Source organism: Rhinoderma darwinii, chromosome 2 (assembly GCF_050947455.1).
Source record: "Rhinoderma darwinii isolate aRhiDar2 chromosome 2, aRhiDar2.hap1, whole genome shotgun sequence".
NCBI classification, from domain to species: Eukaryota; Metazoa; Chordata; class Amphibia; order Anura; family Rhinodermatidae; genus Rhinoderma; species Rhinoderma darwinii.
Genome location: NC_134688.1, coordinates 406,836,964 through 406,844,935, shown reverse-complemented (window position 1 = coordinate 406,844,935; position 7,972 = coordinate 406,836,964). Strand labels below are relative to the sequence as shown.

Sequence of the window (7,972 nt, the reverse complement as noted above, 5' to 3'; positions counted from 1 at the left end):
AAGCACTCCAGGAAAATATATTCTTTGCAAAGTAGGTTAGGTAAAAGGTGGTGAAGGTAATTCTATTACCGGTGGCTTTATTGTAAAAGTATCCGCTCTGTTCTGATCCGCTGTGACCCACACTCCTACAGCCTATGCTGTGTTGACCGGAAGTCTATCTCTCTATGCAAACATATGAAAGCCTCAATGTGAGTCTCATAGACTTGCAGAGAAACTGACTTTCGGTCCACACAGGATTCGGCTAGTCAGAGTGTGAGCCACGTGATCTAACAACGGACAGAACAGAGTGATCGTTTTACAATAAAGCCCCCGGTAAGATAATTACTTTCACTACCTTCAACCTAACCTGCTTTACAAATGAAGGGATAGAAAAAAATATTTTCAGAGGGTGTTTCTTTAATATACGGGGTGGGCATGTCTATGTGGTGCAGCTTCAGTCAATCGCTGCTGAGCAGGAAGTGATGTAAGAGAGGGGGTGTTGTTTTGGCAACTGCTACTGTATAGCCCTGTAACATGCAGCTGTAATTATTGACTGTAGGGTCATGGACCTATAGTGCACAGAGCACTGTTTATTAATAAAAACAGGTTTCTTACCTTCTTTATATTTCTTTGTCACTCTTCCCTCGATCAACAAACTCCATTCCTGAAAATAAAAATGGCAAGGAGGTTGCTCCTGTTGCTGGTACAAAAACCTTCTTCCACCATCTGCTACATCAACTTTAAACTACTGTTTATCCTCGCTTTCTGGGCTGCCTCTTCAGGGGCCCAGTAGGTAGGGGGGCCCACTGCCGCCTTAAAAGAAGCTAGCAGCTACTCCTACTGTATTGCTTGTAAGGGCTTAAACAAATGTATTTATTAGGCCTCCATTACTGTTGGATATAAGGGAGTGATCTATGATGAGCAAGGGGCCAGTAATCTGTTTTTGAATGGGGGCCCTCTTCTATCCGTGTCCGCGCCTGCTGTGTTGTTATGGTAGATGCTTGCACACAGCTCCAAAAATCACACAGTGTATTTTCAAAGGCTGTCACAGACAGCAGCAGAGAGAAAACAGCTAAGACCCAGCTCATATCACATTTTGGTTCTATGTGTAGCGTGTACCTCGAAAAAACTATTGACATACACTCTAAATGTGTCCACAGGGCTCAATTAGCATGGCAGAGGCCAAGAGTGTCCTGTGACTAGGCTATCCCATCCTGAGGGATCTTACAAAAGAATGTATACCGCATGGTATATGTTTTTTTAACATGGTAACCTATGAGTGACAGATGCCAATGTATGGCATCCATCACAGTTATACGTTAAATGTATACGTTGGGGAACTTCCACAGAGCCAGAGCTACAGAGAAGAGCATCAGGTAGCGCTCTGCTTGGGGATTCCGGCCCTGGGGAAGCTCCTGATGTCACTGTCTATATATGGACAGTGACTTTAGGAGCTTCACCAGCGCCGGAGTCTCCAAGCGGAGCGTTTTTGATGCTCTGTCCAGCAAAACCGCCATTGTAAATCTTCACCAGGGCCTGAGTACCAGGCTAGCGCGCTTCCAATCCTCTAGCTGGGGACTACGGTGTTGAAAGCTTCTGACATCACTGTCCATATAAGCTGCTCTCTGCCATGGGGGGATTCAGGGGACATATCCCCCTGTATGACTATAGAGTGGAATAGGTAGAAGCCTTCCATCTGAGGTATACGTTGGGAGAGCTCTGTACGTATACCTCAGATGGAAGGAAAAATTGTGTTGTGAACTAGGCCTAATTTGCTTACTGTCACTTTTTACCTTACTCTCATCATAACAGGGACAATTGACCATATAAAAAAAAATATAATTTCTAGATGTTTTTATAGAACTAGTACTAATGACTAATAAACAACACAAACTGCTAATATTCATATTAGCCACAAAAAAAAGTAAGTGTTTTTTCTAAGATTCAGATGTTCTACACCACAAATGAAACCAAATGCTCTTAGAATTAAAATGTTAGACAGAGCAATTACTGACCTCTTCCAGACCCATCAGAGAGCAAAAAGAAAAACCCAAAACCATCAAAATGCTTAAATTTTCAACAACTGAGAATAATTCCTGCAGAAAATTCACTTTGTAAACATATCACAGCAAGGCCTTGCTAAAGTAAAAGATATCTTCATAGCTAAATCCTACCAGGAATTCAAAAAAAAGGGCTGTGAATCCTGACCAAAAGTGGTTGTCCCAGCTGTACAACCCTTTTCTATATACCCTATGGAAATCAAAGAAGGAGATCCTGCACTTGGCACCCCCCTCCATAAGCCGCTACAAAGAGCTGCTGCAAAGAGCAGCTCCCCCAGGGACAGTGTCCCCGGGCAGAAGCATCAGGAATTGCTAATATATGGACAGTGATGTCAAGAGCTTTGCGATGCCGGATTCCCCGGCCAGAGCGTGGGAAGCACTCTGGCAGGAAACAGGTCCAGGGGATGCTCCTGACATCACTTTCCATATATGGACAGTGATGTCCATATATGGTGGGTGATGCCAGAGACCCCGGCCAGAGCTTTGAAATGCGATCTGGCCAAGGACTCCAGACAACACCTATACGGCAGCACTATATCCCCCGCAACCACATTAACTTTAAATCAGCCATCCACCAATTACGTCACTGGGGCTACCCTAGGTAAGCTCCAGTGATGTAGCTTCCCCAGACAGAGATAGTAGCTGGGGATTTCGGCTGCTTTGAAAGCAGCCGGTGACTCTGGCTGTAAAGGACGTGGAAATGGGCTGCCATATGGGCGGGCAGGGCAGCCTCTGTCAGAAAGCTCCAGCGATAACTGTCCATATATGGACAGTTAAGTCACTGGAGCTTCCCGAGGCATACGTTTTAAGGAGGCTTGTGACAGATGCCATACAGTCTACTACGCTATTCCATCCTTCAAAAAAAAAGATATACTGATCTATACAAGTGTGACGGAGGCCAAAAGAGTGTCCTTTTGGCCTCCATTGGGCTAATGGAGTATTATGGACATGTTTAGTGTTCCTGATGTACACGCTAATCGTAGTGCCAAAACGTGTTGTGAAATAGGCCTTAACTTTATATGGTATTGAAGCTCAGTTTTATTCAAATGAAAGGAACTAGATGCAATACAAGATACAGCCCATGGACAAGAGTGGCCCTTTTTCTGGAATAAATGCAATACATCCCCTGTAAAGGATCCAACGACCCTCTAAATCAAGCAGTGTAGCATGTACCATTAAAAAGGATGATGCATAGTTTGCAATAGTCACATAAAAGAATAGTGACGTGCAAAGAAGCAATAATATAGTATGCTAATCGCACAATTATGTAATTACTACTAATTAGATGGAGCTATCACAAATAAAGAATTCAATATTACAGTGTGAGATTTTAATCTAGAATGCAAAATCATACCCAATGATGTGGTGATTCAGGTACAGTATTAGCTGCAAGGTCTAAGAGCTGGATCCAGTATTCCTCTGAATCGCTATGGACAGAAGGTTACATTTATGTATAGACAAGAATTATTATATATCACATATATGAAATACACAGTGGTAACATCGCTCTGAAAGCCCTGACGCCTCAATATATGCCATGTACTAACCAGAAAATGATAGCATCACTGTATTGATTGGAGACCTTAGAGATTTACAGACTCCAGAAATTCAACTACCCAGATAGCAGGAGGTCAAGACAGGAACAAAGAAGGTAATGGCAAAAAGATAAGGACTTGATGAACTGGACACATTTAACACTTGATTATCATGACAAAGACACATCACCATGTGTAAAACAAGATAAACTAATAACGTTCACTGCAGGATGCCGTTACTTTATAGATTATATTAGATTATATAAGGCTTAGTATAGTACTCACTGGCATTTGTTTGTTTGTTTTTTCATAGTATTTTGTTACAATAAAAATAAACATTGATGGATCCCATTCATTTCAATGATTCAAACAAATAGCAAAATGCATCAGCTGGTATTCTGGACCATTTATCATTAGGGGAACCAAAAATGTAGGGACTGATGCATTTAATGAGAGGGCTTGTCCAGGATTAGAAAAAAGGCTTCTTTTTTTACTCAGAAATAGCGCCACTCTTGTTCATAGGCTGCGTCTGGTATTGCAACTAAGCCTGAATGGAGCTGAACTGCAATACCAGACACACCCCAAGGACAAGAGGGGGACTTTTTATGGGAAAAATGCAGACTATATTTTCTAATTCCAGACAACCCCCAAAACAGACCTTTTATAAATGAGACAGGAGTGTGTATCTTTTACTTTAGCTTTGTTCTCTCTTCACACCAAATTGAAAGTTTTAAAGAACTGATGTATTTTGTAGTATTTATTCAATCAATCCATTTCTGTCTTTAATTAATAAAGAAATAAAATAACGCCCACCAAACAGGTGAAAGCGCGAGCGCCAAGCCTGACAATGTGATTATTAAATGGAACAAATGATGCCGTCTACACATAAACCACAAAACTGGAGCCGCTGAATGTAAGGACATGCCCACACGTGGCGGATTTCCTCCGCAGCTGTCCACATCAATGCCGCACAGAATCTGCGTTGCAGATTCTGCGGCGGATCTGCCCAAAATGTGCAGTAAATTGATGTGGACTAGCTGCTGCGGACTGCGGTAAAAGTGCTTCCCTTCTCTCTATCAGTGCAGGATAGAGAGAAGGGCCAGCACTTTCCCTAGTGAAAGTAAACGAAATTCATACTTACCGGCCGTTGTCTTGGTGACGCGTCCCTCTTTCGGAATCCAGCCCGACCTCCCTGGATGACGCGGCAGTCCATGTGACCGCTGCAGCCTGTGATTGGCTGCAGCCGTCACTTAGACTGAAACGTCATCCTGGGAAGCCGGACTGGAGACAGAAGCAGGGAGTTCTCGGTAAGTATGAACTTCTATTTTTTTTACAGGTTGCTGTATATTGATCGGTAGTCACTGTCCAGGGTGCAGAAACAGTTACTGCCGATCGCTTAACTCTTTCAGCACCCTGGACAGTGACTATTTACTGACGTCTCCTAGCAACGCTCCCGTAATTACGGGAGCCCCATTGACTTCCTCAGTCTGGCTGTAGACCTAGAAATACATAGGTCCAGCCAGAATGAAGAAATGTCATGTCAAAAAAGCAAGACGCATCCGCAGCACACATAACATGTGCATGACAGCTGCGGACTTCATTGCGGAAATTAGAATCTCCATTGAAGTCAATGGAGAAATTCCGCCATGAGTCCGCAACCAGTCCGCCACTGCTCCGCAACAGACAGAGCATGCTGCGGACACCAAATTCCGCACCGCAGCCTATGCTCCGCAGCGTAATTTTCAGCCTCGTCTAAACGAACACTACTAAATAGAAGTGGAAGTCAATGGAGAAACGGCTCCGCTGCGGATTAACGCTGCGGAGTGTCCGCAGCGGAATTCAAGAGCAATTCCGCCACGTGTGGCTTTGCCCTAATAAACATGTAGCAGGAAATGCATTGCTATGTGGAAACGATTTATAATAGCGGGGCTTTCACACTGCAGATATCCCATGTAAGAAATAACAAGAGTCCGCATGATCTGAGGCTGCTGCGGGGCTGACAACAAACACTGTGCATATGGCTCCTCATATAGCAGAATGACTCTGCAATCTTTAAATAGCTGCAGAGAAATCCAATAAGCGGAGGGATTTGTCCTCAGGGCATCCTCAGAACAGTGCGATACCTCACAAATCATTTCCAGTAAGATGTCACATCTCTCTATACAATACAGACCTGATTTTATTAATTTGAGGTCTCAAGCAGAGACAGGGTTGTCTAGGATTATAAAATCATGCTTTCTTCTAAAAACAGTGCCCCACCTGTTCACAGGTTGTGTGTGGTATTGCAGCTCAGCCCTATCCACTGCAATGGAGATGAGGTATAATACCAGACACAACCCATGGAAACATACTGGACACGATCATTCAAAACTGGTTCCAAGGCCCTTTGAAAAAATAACTCAAAGGCTAGGGGCTAATGCAGGATTTATACAGGCGAGTTTTCAGGTTCGTTTTTGCCTTTAACAGAAATGGCAAAATATATATATAAAAAAAAATAAATAAACAAAATATAAAACACGTAATTAGCTTTTTTTTTGGTCACCTTAACTCTCAAAAAAATAGAATAAAAAGTGATCAAAAAGTCACGTGTACCCAAAAATGGTATCGGTAAATACTACAGCTCGCCCCGCAAAAAATAAGCCCTCACGCCACTCAATTAACGACAAAATAAAAAAGTTATGGCTCTCAGAATATGGCGACACAAAAAAAGTTTTATTTTAGCAAATAGTTTTCTTTTTCTAAGTGGTAGAAAATAAAAAAAACATAAATTTGGTATCGCCGTAATCATATCAACCTGTAGAATAAGGTGAACATCTAGTTTTTACCGCCTCATGGGCGCCAGCTTCCCAGTACATTATGCGGTACAATAAATGGTGCTATGAAAAACGACAACTTGTCCCGCAAAAAACAAGCCCTCATACGGCTATGTCGACGGAAAAAAAAAAAAAGTTATGGCTTTTGGAAGGTGGGGAGGAAAAAACAGAAATGAAAAAATGAAGAAGTGTCATTAAGGGGTTAAAGGGAACCTGTCAGCCGTTTTGAGCTTTTAAAGCTGCTGACAGGGCGATATCGGGGAGGATTGGGAATTCTAAACTTACTTTTTTCTTGGTTATGCAAGTTGCATGACCGAGAAAACAATGTTTTATTCCCCCCTGGCACGCAGATCACAAGTGGCACCGAGGTGGGACATGATGTGCATGCTGGAGGGTCTGCCCCTCAACTGAGTTACTATCTTAACGGTCTCCTCAATGGCCGCTGCGCCTGGGCAATCAAAAGGTGGTGTCTTGGTCATGCAACTTGCATGACTGAGAAAAAAAAGTAGGTTTGTAAATGCCCTCCCCCTCCCCCATTTTTGAGGGCTCAAAACTGCTGAAAGGTCCCCTCTGATCCCTTATATCTCTGGTGGTCTAAAGTGATGAAGGGTGAATATAGATTGACACCTGGTGGTCTAGGGTTCCTTATTTTGCTGTTGGGCAACTTCTCCATGAATTTCTCATACAAACCCAGGAGGTTTCTAAAAGTTCTGGTAAACACATGTAAGAACGTGCGACCGGATGAGGTATAGTGGGCATTGGGTGTCTTTCTGGGATAGGCCCGCACTACAAGGTAACCTGTGCTAGTTGGACTTTGGCCCAAATGGCACGTGATAGTTGGCACAGACTTTTCAAGCTACGCCTTTGTGCACTCCAGTGGCGCACACCTTACACGGAATGAGGGGCAATGCACGTCATGACAGAATTGTGCATTAGGGTATGTGCACACACACTAATTACGTGCGTAATTGACGGACGTATTTCGGCCGCAAGTCCCGGACCGAACACAGTGCAGGGAGCCGGGCTCCTAGTATCATACTTATGTACGATGCTAGGAGTCCCTGCCTCTCTGTGGAATTGCTGTCCCGTACTGAAAACATGATTACAGTACGGGACAGTTGTCCCGCAGCGAGGCAGGGACTCCTAGCGTCGTACATAACTATGATGCTAGGAGCCCGGCTCCCTGCACTGTGTTCGGTCCGGGACCTGCGGCCGAAATACGTCCGTCAATTACGGACGTAATTAGTGTGTGTGCACATACCCTTAATGACAAGGCCACATTATGGGTCACTTTGGAGGTCACATGACACGGCACCCGTCCCTGATAGATCACTGTCCACACTACACGCGTCTCTCAGAGCAGTGACTACTTAGTAACATGTTTCTTGGCCACCTCATAAATATTCTAACGAGTCAATAGAATCTGTATCTCAGCCATTATAAACCCCCGGAGAACTTCCCTCCGCTCTCTTTGTTCCTGACACACAAGCGCTTCACAGAGAGAAGCACAACTCCGTACTGCTGCCTGCGACTCTCAGCGCCAGAGCTGCTGATTGGAAGACACCGGCTACAAACCACGCCCCTT

The 7,972-nt window shown here is 43.9% G+C and overlaps 1 long non-coding RNA gene across 1 annotated transcript; it reads right to left on the bottom strand.

Annotated features, from left to right (window-relative positions):
• Window positions 1-593: 593 nt before the first annotated feature.
• LOC142743402 (uncharacterized) lies at window positions 594-7,906 on the bottom strand. Its single transcript, XR_012881554.1, has 4 exons — window positions 7,781-7,906; window positions 3,587-3,651; window positions 3,394-3,466; window positions 594-643 (listed from the first exon to the last, which is right to left on the bottom strand). It is a non-coding gene; the product is annotated as an uncharacterized LOC142743402 (long non-coding RNA).
• Between the last annotated feature and the right edge of the window lie 66 nt (window positions 7,907-7,972).